At 42.6% G+C, this 13,905-nt stretch overlaps 1 protein-coding gene across 1 annotated transcript in view; it reads right to left on the bottom strand.

Annotated features, from left to right (window-relative positions):
• Window positions 1-10,318: 10,318 nt before the first annotated feature.
• The window catches only part of TMEM164 (transmembrane protein 164), a 386,200-nt gene continuing 382,613 nt past the window's right edge, over window positions 10,319-13,905 (bottom strand). The window contains exon 9 of the mRNA XM_070290931.1: window positions 10,319-12,703. The gene's annotated coding sequence lies outside the window, so the exon portion shown is untranslated. The remainder of the gene's footprint in view (window positions 12,704-13,905) is intronic.

Here is a 13,905-nt window from a genome sequence, read left to right on the forward strand (position 1 = left end):
GGGATAGTGAGCCCCTGCCAGCTGAATGAATCACACGCAGGCCCCAGCTGCTCAACATATGCTGACTGGACATATTGAGGGATGGCCCGCTCTCCCTGAAGGCCAAGCAAAACGTCCCAGAGGCAATCTTGACCTACAGTTTACAGATTCCACTTTCCATGTGAAGGGACACAAGCTCGGAGAGCTTAAGTGTATCACCCACTGTGGTCCAACTCACATGCAAGAGCTAGCCTGCAGGTCTCCCCATCCTTCCACCAGCATTCTTGCCCTTGACTTCCACTGTCTCCAAGGGTAGCTTTGTGGTAAATCCCTCTCAGGCCAGGGTAGGCCATTGGCTGGATGAGCAGAGAACAGGGATGATTCCTAGACGAAGAATCCCCCTTTTCAAGAGCCATGTGACTTGGCCCTGGTTTGTTTGTATTGATTATTATTATTATTTTAGCCACCATGAAGAAGGCAATGGCACCCTACTCCAGTACTCTTGCCTGGAAAATCCCATGAATGGAGGAGCTTGGTGTGCTGCAGTCCATGGGGTAGCTAAGAGTCGGACACGATGAGCGACTTCACTTTCACATTTCACTTTCATGCATTGGAGAAGGAAATGGCAACTCACTCCAGTGTTCTTGCCTGGAGAATCCCAGGGACGGGGGAGCCTGGTAGGTTGCCGTCTGTGGGGTCGCACAGAGTCGGGCACGACTGAAGCGACTTAGCAGTAGCAGCAGACACCATGCAGCTTGTGGGATCTTAGTTCCCCGAGCAGGAATCAAATCCTCGCTCTCAGCAATGAAAGCAGAGAGTCATAACCACTGGACCACCTGGGAATTCCCTGTATGTTTGTTTTAAATAAACACATGTTTAAAGTTTGGTTTAAGTCATTCATGAGGAAATCAGAAAGACATCACAATTGGTGCAAAGGAGAACTCAAAACACATTTATAGTCAGGGAAGGAATGCTAAAATGAATTTACAAATGAAAGTAAAACAGGAAAAACTGGTCAATATTCATGGCAATAATCAACTGTATTCCATGAGACACTGGACCTACACAATCAGCAAAGCCTCCAGAATTGCACTGAGAGGATATCCAGTCATTTCCTTTGCACATTTCAAAATCTTCTACCATTTTCTATATACCTAGAAACTGTAGAGATGCTGGAGTAGGGTGGGTCTTGACCTGGCTGGTGCTTTTAATGAGGCAGAGGAAATTTTAGAAGTGTGGGTGTAAGGATCATCATGGGAAGACCACTGGCTCTGGGAATCAGGGAGGGAGGGGCTTGAAGCCTGGTTTCTGTTCTGCCTTGGGGCAGGGGGACTTTATCTCACTTAGCTTCAGCCTCCTCACCTGCAAGATGGAAATAAAGACTGGCAGTATCTGCCTCATCTAGTTGTGGTACTTGAGGATGTAAATAAAACACCTAGTACAAAGTCATTGGTCATGAGAGCCAACAGTGAATGTGGGCCTGCTCTAGATTAGTTCATTTCAGTTCAGTTGTTCAGTCGTGTCCGACTCTTTGTGACCCCATGAACCACAGCACGCCAGGCCTCCCTGTCCATCACCAACTTCTGGAGTTTACCCAAACTCATGTCCTTTGAGTCGGTGATGCCATCCAACCATCTCATCCTCTGTCGTCCCCTTCTCCTCCTGCCTTCAATCTTGCCCAGCATCAGGGTCTTTTCAGATGAGTCAGCTCTTAGCATCAGGTGGCCAAAGTATTGGCCTTTCAGCTTCAACATCAATCCTTTCAATGAACACTCAGGACTGATTTCCTTTAGGGATGGACTGGTTGGATCTCCTTGCAGTCCAAGGGACTCTCAGGAGTCTTCTCCAACCCCACAGTTCAAAAGCATCAATTCTTCGGTGCTCAGCTTTCTTTATAGTCCAACTCTCACATGACTACTGGAAAAACCACAGCCTTAACTAGATGGACCTTTGCTGGGAAAGTAATGTCTCTGCTTTCTAATATGCTGTCTATGTTGCTCATAACTTTCCTTCCAAGGAGTAAGTGTCTTTTAATTTCATGGCTGCAGTCACAATCTGCAGTGATTTTGGAGCCCCCCAAAATAAAGTCAGCCACTGTTTCCCCATCTATTTGCCATGAAGTGATGGGACTGGATGCCATGATCATTGTTTTCTGAATGTTGAGCTTTAAGCCAACTTTTTCACTCTCCTCTTTCACTTTCATCAAGAGGCTCTTTAGTTCTTCTTCACTTTCTGCCATAAGGGTGGTGCCATCTGCATATCTGAGGTTATTGATATTTCTCCCAGAAATCTAGATCAGGCACTAGATCAAGCACTGGGATAAGCAGTTTACATGCCTTTATTCATTTATTCCTCACCACAACTATGAAGTATGTACTGTTTTAGCCCTTTTTATTGGCAAGGAAGTTAACCGGCCCAAGATGATCCAGCTAGTGAGTGATGGTACCACTGTTTGAACCCAGGCAGTGGACTTCAAGCCAAGCTTTTAGGCTCTCTACTCTCTCCCTGTTTCCATGGGAGATGTGGTCTCTTGTCAGAGGCAGGCCCAAAAATGGAGGGGCAATGTGCAAATAGCACAAATGTGGTCTTAATCCAGGAAGCAAGTTTCCTGTGAACACAGGCACCCCTAAAGAAGTTGCAGAAGGTAGACCAAGGCCTGGGCTCTCTAAGGCACCCATAACCCCCACCCCAGCTCACACACACACTCACATACACACATCACATCAAATCTTTTTGACTGTTCCTCCTCATTGCTTCCCAGCCTTTTTAATTGCATGGAAAACATAGGAGACTATATTTTTAAGGTGCCAGAGCTCTCAGGCCCCTCCCAGTCTCTCTGAGGCTCACAGAAATCAAAAGATTGGTACATCAATCAGGTCACTTTGCTGTAACTCACAGGTACCTTCTGTCTACTCCAAGCAAAATGATCTGACTATATATTTCCAATCAAACACAGATTAAAACACTTGTAGGAAGCTGAACACTTAAATCTTCCACTACAATTTCAGGTTTTAGACCCCATTTCCTTCCACTCACATTCAGAGTTAGTAGATGAATAACTGCCTGATATTTAATGTGATGCTGTTCATTTTTAGACATGTTATTTTAAATGAATAATCAATATGAATTCATTTGTCATTCTTTCCTACTAGTATGGATCATAATAAACTCATCTGTGATTCACAAGAATGTAAAAACATACTCCCATGGGAACTTCATCTTAATTCAGTATTATTGGTCTTTCTAAGTGAAACATTATCTGTCACTCTTCTGAACAGAGAGTTCATTGATAATCGGTCATCAGAGGAGAAGCATAATATTTTCCATATTTTTTTCAGCATCTGACAAAATCACGGGTAAAAACTGGCTGGGTATGCATTATGTCAGCTGATATGGATGAATAAAAATGGAGGAGGTGATATTGTTCAATGACGAGTCTGTTTGGTCCATATACTTGCCAACATCTGGGTGTTTGGCCTGAGAGGGTTCAGAGTATTTTCTTTCCATTCACATGTTATGGCTTTGTGTATATAGATGGCTTCTCACTAAACAACTTGGATGCCTCTGTTACAAAAGAATATATGGAAACAATGAGAAGTTGAAAAAGGAAGGGGTAGGACAAAGGAGAAAATGTGGCAGAAGACATTCCTAAAATGGTTCCGCCACTGCCATGGAGTTGGAGCCCAAGCTGCAATAATAATGTAGGAAAATGTGGCCAGTATAACACAAAACATCAAAGGTGGAGGAGAAATCGTCAGTATGACTTCACTTATCAGAAAAATATTGAGTCTAAGTCAGCACTGATTAACCCATGTTTGCCATAGATGGAGAGGGTGCCCCTGAACATGATGGTTAGGGGAAACAATGACTTGTCCATGAATTCAGCACACCAGAGCCCATGAGGCCGTCACATGGACACTTAATACACTATTCAACTGTAGCTCTGAATTGAGTTAGTGGACATTCATTCACAGCCTCAGTGTGAATGTGTGGAAAACCAAACAACGTGAATTCATTCTACAAAAACAAACCCAGAAAAGCTCGGCAGAAACAGTGAAAAGTAGCCCAGAAGAGCAGAGCTTTCAGCACACGTTTTAGAACTGCAGATAAATAGAAAGTAACTTAAGATTACAGAAGGCAAGAGGCGAAGGGAAAGAGCTTCCTGGGGATTCTCTGCACTTCCCACTTGAGAGTGAACCAATCTTCTTTTGACGTTGAGACTACTCAGAATAACTCAGTTCCAGTTGACAAATGTGGAGAGAGGAAAGTGGCGGCCATCTGCTGTTCACGACTGAGGCTGGCTCAAGAGTAAATAACTTTCAACAGCCATGAGAAAGAGAGGCCCATAAAAAGGATTTATAAGGGAGACTTACGAAGCTTCTATCTTGAATAAAGGTCAAAATCTAGATGAAAAGCCAAGTTCACCTTCTTGCCTTGACTGATAAGGTAGTTTGACTGCTAGGTTAGAGGGACCAATTTAGTCCATACAGCTCAACCCCTCCAGCATCTAGACAATGATCCAAGAACTCAACAGAGACATTTCTATTGTGCTGTATGGTAGCCTGTACTACTTCTTTTCAGCCCTGTGCTTTGGGGGCTCTATAGCAGTAGGGAATCTCCTGAGACATTTTGGGCATGTTCACCCAATTGCAAGATATACAGGATATTTAATTTCAAGAGAAAATATATGTACTTCAAGAGAAAATATATAAGCTACTTCTGAGTTGTTACTTCTCAAATATTTTATTTATTTATTTACTTGAGGTTTGAATTGCTTTTTGTTGGGGTGAGTGCGGCAGGCCCACCGTGGTGGAGTTAGTGTTCTGCCCTTGGAGGCAACTGAAGCTGGGTGCCTCCACCTGCCACCTACCTGGGATAGTAGAGCATGCTCAGTCGGAGGGTGAAGGCGAGGTGGAGCCACCAGGGCCTGGGGCGAAGGAACAGGAGCAGGTGGCACTGGCTGGGCTGCCTCGGTCAGCATGGACCGCCCAGGCAGTGAGGGGAACAGGGGTTGAGGCTCCTGGGAGAGGCAGGCAGGCAGCACCCCAGTACCCACAGGCCTGGGGCAGTGGGCACCAGGCCCATGGTGGGCAGAGGCCTGCAGGAGCTCAGCCGTACCTGGCTGGCATGCCTGAGAGCTGAGCAGTGACGAGCCTTTCACCAGGAGGGTCTGTCTTCCACCCCAGGTCTGGGTCTTTGGAGCGTGGGGTGCAAAGGGAGGCAAAGAAGGCACTTTATAGCGAGCTGAGGCTGGAAGGCTGAAGCCAGAGGCCTGGGGTCTGAGGGACCTGGCCTGGGCTGGCTGGATCTGATAGGAACTCTCATCATCTTCCCATGGGGAATGGGCTTTCTTTTTTTTTTAATTTATTTATTTTAATTGGAGGTTAATTACTTTACAATATTGTTTTGCCATACATCAACATGAATCCGTGCAGCCTAGGAGAGGCGGCTGCCGCCCCCCGCACCGCCGGCAGAGCCCATGGATCCGTCCTGGAGACAAGAGAAGCGCTGGTCCTGACAGCCCTGCTGCTGGGGGCCACGCCTGCTGCCCGCTCAGGTCAGACTGGGGTTTGGGGTTGGGTGGGGCTGGTCTACAGGACTGGGGGAAATTCTTGCAGGCAGAATCCCCTGGGGAGATGGGAGGGCCATCTCTGGATGAGTGGCAGGTAAAGAGGATTAGGGAGATCCCGGGGACGAGGTGGTCAGTATTTCAAATACTTTAGTTAAAAGGAGTGCTGATGTTTTTTGTCATTCTTCTATGCAATCAAATAGGTCATCTTATATTAAAATATATATTTTATGCTGTTAAATAGTATTTCCACTTTGAAATAAAAATGCAATAGAAAACTTATAAACATTATATTTTTAACCTGAATTGACCTTTTTTTTTTTTTTAAGTTTTCACAGAGATGTATAAGGGACCCTATTTTGCCTATATTTATGTACCTTGTAGAAATTCAGCAAGTATTAATTGAATCTTCTGGGCTTCCCAGGTGGTGCTAGTGGTAAAGAACCTCCCTGCCAATGCAGGAGGTGCAAGAGACGCCAGTTCCATGCTTGGGTCAGGAAGATCCCCTGGAGAAGGAAATGGCAACCCACTCCAGTATTCTTGCCTGGATAAGCCCGTGGACAGAGGAGCCTCTCGGGCTACAGTCCACGGGGTATCAGAGTCGAACATGACTGAGCACACAGCACACATTGGTTGAATCTTAAATCCCATTATTTTCTTTTCAAATGATTGTTTAATGTGGGCACATGATTCATATATATATCTCAATGTAAAAACGCAATATCCTGCCACATCCAACTTGCAGTGTTTCTCCATTGGGTTAAGTTTGTGTTTTGTTCAAGTGGAAAAAAAACACAACAAAAAATTATTAATTGGGGGACAGACACACTTCTAATGCTCTATGGTAAACAAACAAGCTGACTCAGTGTCCTTGGTGAAACAAAACTTTCCCTACGAGCCAGGAATCAAATAAACACAGGATGTGCCTACATTTCTCAGCCTGTTCATTCCAGTTGGAATCATGGCCTGCAATGGCCTGTCTTTCCTTCCTTCCTATCAAACTCTTAGCATAAGGTTTCTTACCCTTCTGGGTTTGAAGATTGAATATTCTTGAGGGCATGTTGAATTCTAGATTAAAAAAAAAAAGTGTGTGTGTGTGTGTGTGTGTGTGTGTGTGTGTGTGTGTGTGTGTGAGTGTCTGTTCTGGCTGGGGCCACTGGCTGCCCCCATCTGCAAGGGAATGATAAATTTCAGTCACACCCATCATCGTGGGAACAAGTCAACTTGTGGCAGAGTGAAGTGGCAGAAACAGGACAAAATCCCAGACATTTTGACTCCCACTCCAATGCTGTGTTCATTGTTACAAGCAGCCTCATTTGTTGATAAGATGTTTTGGCATTTGGATGTAAACCAATGAATGTTTCTCAAGCCATATTCTCCAGGAAAAAAAAACAAACAGGCATTAGTAAAGGATCCTTAGTTTGTAAAGTTTGAGAGATCCTGCATATTCTATCTTCCCATGGAGATCTGCAGTATATCTTAGCATTCGAAAGGCTCTGAGAGGACTTGGAGTAAAGAACCCTATTCAATTTTATTTTACTCAAAAATTTCCAACCTTATTTGACTATGGATCTTTTTTTATCCCATTGAATGCCTATTAACATCTTGTAGGGCTCCATAGTGTGTAATTTGAAAAATACTTGTAAAATAAATCAGGAACGTGTAAATGAAATTGTACTTACTATGTTTGGACACTGCTTAAGAAAGTATCGCTGGTCCTGGAAGCCAGCCATTCTGGTTTCCTGGCCAGTTCACACTCTCCCCACTGCATCCATCACACGCTTTACCCATGGTCTTTTTTTTCCTTCTGGTTTCTGTTACTCGGATTTTTATAGTTAGCTGCTCTCTTGAGACAACTACCTTGTTAATCTAAAGCAATGATTTTTAAAATGTGGGCCCTGAGTCAGTGGCATCACCATCACCTGGGAACTTGTCAGAAATGCATATTCTTGGGCCTCACTTACTTCAGAACTATTGAATCAGAAACTCTGGGGCAGGCTCAATGATCTGTGTTTTAACAAGCCCTCCAGGGGATTCTCAGACCCACTGATCTTTTAAGGCAAGCCTGTAAACCATTTCCCTATATCTGCTATTATTTCATTTTTCCTCTTGTCACTCAGAAAACAGCCAAGACAAAATAAGGTACATGCCAGGTGCCTACATAAAAGTCCCCTCCCTACACCTCGCCTGATTTAAAAAAAAAAAAAGTTTCTTTGACAAACAAATTACTCATTCCTTCCTTCAATATTGAATATATTCAGTTTAGGATGAAAAGTTTTGCATGAAATATGAAAAGATTACCCTGAGCAGTCTATCCATGGCAAGCAGCTTGCCCCACCAAGTCATAGCAAAGCTGAAACTTCTTAAAGGTAACAGACATATTTGTCTCTAAACAATAAGCACATTTCAACACACCCAAGTTTTGAAGGGAGGTTACACAGTGAGTTCTTCACAATCCTATTGATCAGTAAACTGACAAATATCTTGTTGTTGTTTCTCGAAGTTGCGTCCAACTCTTTGCAATGCCATGGCTCCTCTGTCCATGGGATTTCCCAGGCAAGAATACTGGATTGGGTTGTCATTTCCTTCTCCAGGGGATCGTCCCGACCCAGGGATCAAACCCGTGTCTCTACTGTCTCCTGCACTGGCAAGAGGATTCTTTACCACTGAGCCATGGTGGCACTAGTGGTAAAGAACACACCTGCCAATACTGGAGACACAAGAGACAAATATCTACTGAGCGCCTATTAAATGGGCTTCCCTGGTGGCTCAGATGGCAAAGAATCCACCTGCAATGCACGAGACCTGGGTTCAACCCCTAGGTTGGGAAGATCCCCCAGAGAAGGGCATGGCAACCCACTCCAGCATTCTTGCCTGGAGAATCCCCATGGACAGAGGAGCCTGGTGGGCTACAGTCCATGGAGTCACAAAGAGTTGGACACGACTGAATGACTAAGAAAAATGTGAAGCACCTGCTCCATGCTCTCATAGAACATAATGTGGGCCCCTTGCACTCTGCAATGTTACATTGTAGTTTAAGAGAAACATTTATCATATTAAAAACTGTCCAACAGAACAAAGTCGTGATCAGAAAGTCCCAGAAGACTGCAACTAAGCAATAGGCATACAGACTGGAAAAAAAATATGTTGTTGAAAGAATATTGAAAACATCTATGAGCTGAACATCCAAAGAGCAGAAAATGTAGGTTATAGTTCTCCCTCTTTCACTTAATAGTTCTGTGACCTTGGGCAAGTCTCAACTTCTATGGGTTTTAATTGACATTCTGTAAATTAAAGGGTAATGGTACCATACATGCCCAAAGGCAGAGAACGAAAAGATGCACTCTTAAGATAACTTTCAGTCTAAGTCCTCTGAATCTAGGAGATCTCAAACCGAAAAGTCCACAGGTGCACATGGGAGTGAAATTAACCATGTTCCTAGAGCATACATGCTCCGACCCAGGGTTGCCAAGTCTTCCGATTTTTCCAAACAAATAGAAATCCATATTTTATGTGAAACTTGCCCATTACAACTTTTTGCAGCTAACTGTACAGTTTTTTTTTAATTGGACCAAACAAAATATATCTGTGAGCCAGATGCAGCTTGTTATATTGCTAATTGGTAAACTCAGGACTATACAGAGGCCATGTAAGTCTTCAGAGGGAAGATGAAATTGTGGAGAATTTTGCTGAGGTTGAAATTAAATGATGGTATCAGTTTAATCATTAAGATGCCTCCCTTCAAACAGAGTCAATATTTTTTTTTTCTCCCCAAGTCTTTGTTTAGTATTACACAGGCATGGCTGCAGTTAATTATAGAGCACTTATATCCCTCTTCCTTAAAGCTTTCCCTGACCACTGCAGCCCCAAGTGCTCTCTCTCTCTCTCCTTTGAGTTCCCATAGCAATTATTTTCCATGCAATTCATTTGGCAATTAATTACACCGTGCCTTGTGGCATCTTTTCTATTGTGGTCTTGAACTGCTATTTAAACATGTTATAATTATTTAAGTTTCCACAAGTTTGCATCTTCTCTTCCCTCTAAGTTAGTAAGCTCTTTGAGGATAGAGTCCAGATTTTATTCCTTACAGTGCCTGGAACAGAGTAGAAGCTTAATATGCTTTGAATTTAATTTCAAAGGAGCACAGTAGAGAAGGGTAGTGTACCTAAGAGCATCTCTCAGCTGGTTTTTTAGATCTCATCTTCTCCTCTGCAGGCTGTGCTCTTTATCATATGTGAACTTGTAAATGTCTATTTAATAACAATAGCTTCAAGAAAGTGAAAAGACATCATGCTTTTCATTTTCTTGAGAGAAATTATATGCAAACCTACATATAACAAAGGACTTGTATATAAAGAACTATTAAAGCTCAATAAAGAGGGAGGTGATATATGTATAATTATGGCTGAATTGTGTGGTTGTATAGCAGAAACCAACACAACATTGTAAAGCAATTTTCCTCCAATTAAATAATAAATTTTTAAAAATAGATAAAAAATCAGAAGACAACTTAATCTTAAATGTGCAAAGGATTTGAATAGACATTTCTCCAAAGAAGATGTAAGAATGACAAATGGAAACTAAAACTTTGATGGTGAGCACCCTGTAGTGTATACAGAAGTGAAAGTATAATATTGTACACATAAAACTTAAATGACTTTGCAAGCCAACAAAAAGTATACTTTTAAAAAGAATGGCCAATAAGCAACTGAAGAGATAATATGATTAGCCATCAGGGAACTGAAAATCAAAATCACAATGAGATACCACTTCACACCTTCTAGGATGGCTTTAATAGATAAGACAGGTAATAACAAGTGGTGATGACGATGTGGAAAAATTGGAAGTCTCATTCCCACCTCTAGCTGGAATGTAAAATGGTATAGCTGCTATGGGATACAGTTTGGTAATTCCTCAAACCATATGACCCAGCAATTCCACTCCTAGGCATACAGTGAAGAGAACTGAAAACATATCATCACACAAAAACTTTTAAATGAACATTGATAGCAGCATTATTCATAATAACAAAAAGTGGAGAATAACCCAAATGTCAATCAAATGATGAATGGATAAACAAAATATGGTATATCCATACAATGAAATATTATTTGGCGAAAAAAACAATGAAGTACTGATACATGCTATAACCTAGATGAACCTCAAAATTATGCTAAGTGAGAGAATCTAGCAACAAAAAAATCACCTATTATATGAGCCCATTTATATAAAATGTCCAGAAGAGGCAAATCTACTAGTGATTGCTTGGGGCTGAGGAAGGGAATCAGGGATGAAAATGACTGCTAATGGGTACAGGGTTCCTTTTGGGGTGTTGAAAAGGTTACAAAGTTAGATTGTGGTAATGGTTACACAGCTCTGTAACTATATGAAAATCACAGAACTGTACACTTTCAGTGGGTGAATTAATGGTTTTATAGTATGTGAATTTTTGTCTCAAAGTTGTTAAAATTATGATAATAGCTGATATTTATATAGCACCTATTATGTGACATTCTTCTAAGTGTTCTAGATGTATTAACCCATTTAATCCTCACAAGACCCTAGGAGGAAGGTATTTTCACTGTCCCTATTTGACAGATGGGGAACTGGAGTTACACAAACATTAAGTGATTAGCCTGAGCTCTCACACTAAGTGGTGGAGGTGGGTGTCTGATTCAGGCCATCTCAGTCTAGATAGAATGTCACATTATTCAATGCAGTGCTATATTGGACCCAGATAGTCAATGCTTGTCATCTCTCCATTTATTCTGCTGGAGCCATGATGAAGACAGTCTGCACAGGCATGGGCTACACTGGAAGAGAGTGGAGGGAAAGTTAATTAGCAAATAAAAGGGAAAAGCCTATGCAAGCCTAAGAAAATGCAAGAGGAATGGATGTATAGACTGTCTGGCTTTGCTGTGATTTTTAACTCTTTCTTCTGCCCATCATAGGAAGAGTATGTAACCTGTGCATAGCATGGGAGAGACTGTGTCCAATGAGGGCAGAAGGAGTGTTTTAGGGTAACCTTATAGAAAGGACTTTACCGTGAATCAGTTGGCCATGTCTGTTGCTTTCTGGGAGATGGTGCCCCAGTTCAAAGTGACCCAGGAAGCAGAATGGATGACTCACATTCTCCTCTTGATTCCTATGAGGATATGGAGTAATCTTATCTGGAAGATAGCTAGGTCTGTTTATCAAGCACAAGTATTTATTAAGCCAAAGGCAAGGGAACTCTGCTCAATGTTATATAGCAGCCTGCATGAGAGAGGCATTTGGGAGAGAATGGATATATGTATATGCATGGCTGAGTCCCTTTGCTGTTCACCTGAAACTATCACATTGTTAATTGCCTGTGCTCTAGTATAAAATAAAAAGTTTTTTAAAAAATAAATGCAAGGAAATACAAAGTTGATAATAACAACCATTTAGTGAATGTTTACCATGTGCTATGCTGACTTATTGAATCCTTAAAGCATCCCTATGCAGTGGAAACAGTGTCAGACTTTATTTTTGGGGGGCTCCAAAATCACTGCAGATGGTGATTGCAGCCATGAAATTAAAAGACGCTTACTCTTTGGAAGAAAAGTTATGACCAACCTAGATAGCATATTCAAAAGCAGAGATATTACTTTGCCGACTAAGGTCCGTCTAGTTAAGGCTATGGTTTTTCCAGTGGTCATGTATGGATGTGAGAGTTGGACTGTGAAGAAGGCTGAGCGCCGAAGAATTGATGCTTTTGAACTGTGGTGTGGGAGAAGACTCTTGAGAGTCCCTTGGACTGCAAGGAGATCAACCAGTCCATTCTGAAGGAGATCAGCCCTGGGATTTCTTTGGAAGGAATGATGCTAAAGCTGAAACTCCAGTACTTTGGCCACCTCATGCGAAGAGTTGACTCATTGGAAAAGACCCTGATGCTGGGAGGGATTGGGGGCAGGAGGAGAAGGAGACGACAGAGGATGAGATGGCTGGATGGCATCACGGACTCGATGGATGTGAGTTAGAGTGAACTCCGGGAGATGGTGATGGACAGGGAGGCCTGGCGTGCTGCGATTCATGGGGTCGCAAAGAGTCGGACACGACTGAGCGACTGAACTGGTTGAACTGAACTGATGCAGTAGGTGGGCTTCCTTGGTGGCTCAGTAGTGAAGCATCCACCTGCCAATGCAAGAGATGTGGTTTGATCCCTGGGTCAGGAAGATCCCCTGCAGAAGGAAATGGCAATCCACTCTAGTATTTTTGCCTGGGAAATCCCATGGACAGAGCCTGGTGGGCTACCGTCCATAGGGTCACAAAGAATCAGACATGACTTGGCGACTAAACAACAATAACAATGGGGTAGGTACACTTATTACCAACCTCATTTTACAGATGAGGAAACCGAGGCTCCGGGACATTGAGATCATACAACAACTAAGAACAGAGTCAAGATTCTAATGCTTTTCCCACTACAACATACTGCCTCCAACAAATATTTAATGAGGTTATACTCAACATGAGGTACTATGGGGGAGAAGGTAATACAAGTCTTCTCTCCTCATAATACTTATAAACTGGTTGAGTGTCAAGCTATAAACACATAGAAGTTTTAAAATGCTATAAGAATAGTAGAATAATAATTAAAATATACTGTGTATACAAGTATGCTATATATATAGGAACAATACAACATTAGAAGAGATGACGATGTCAACTGGGGCTTCCCAGGTGGTGCTAGTGGTAAAGAACCCTCCTGACAATGCAGGAGACGTAAGAGATGTGGATTGGATCTCTGGGTCGGGGAGATCCCTTGGAGGAGAGGGCATGGCAACCCATGCCAGTATTCTTGCCTGGAGAATCTCATGGACAAAGGAGCCTGGTGGGCTACAGTCCATAAGGTTGTAAAGAGTCAGATGAGACTGAAGCAACATAGCACACACACTCACACATGATGTCAACTACCAACATTTACAATTTGACAGGCTCTTTTCTCAGGGCTTTGTAAGTATTATCTCCTTTATTCCAGTTTATAGCTGAGGAAAGTGAGACAAAAGGAGGTGAAGTAATTGGCCCAACATCACATAGCAGCATATGTAGCACCATCAGGACTCAAAACCAGGCAGTATGCCTCCAGAGCCTAGCCTTCTATTCATTACATTGCATTTCCATGAAAAGTATGGTGCTATAATAAGGGTTGGGAAAAAAATGCTATGGGAACCCAAAGGAGAAGCTCATGAATTCTATCTGGGGCAGTTGAGAGAGGTTTCCCACAGGATGAAATAGTTGTGCAGTGTCTTAAAGGAGGGTAGGAATTTACTGGTGAGATAAGAGGAGTAAGGGTGTTCTGGGCAGAGGGAACAACATGTGCATGAACTTCTGTG

This window comes from Ovis canadensis, chromosome X (assembly GCF_042477335.2).
Source record: "Ovis canadensis isolate MfBH-ARS-UI-01 breed Bighorn chromosome X, ARS-UI_OviCan_v2, whole genome shotgun sequence".
NCBI lineage: Eukaryota > Metazoa > Chordata > Mammalia > Artiodactyla > Bovidae > Ovis > Ovis canadensis.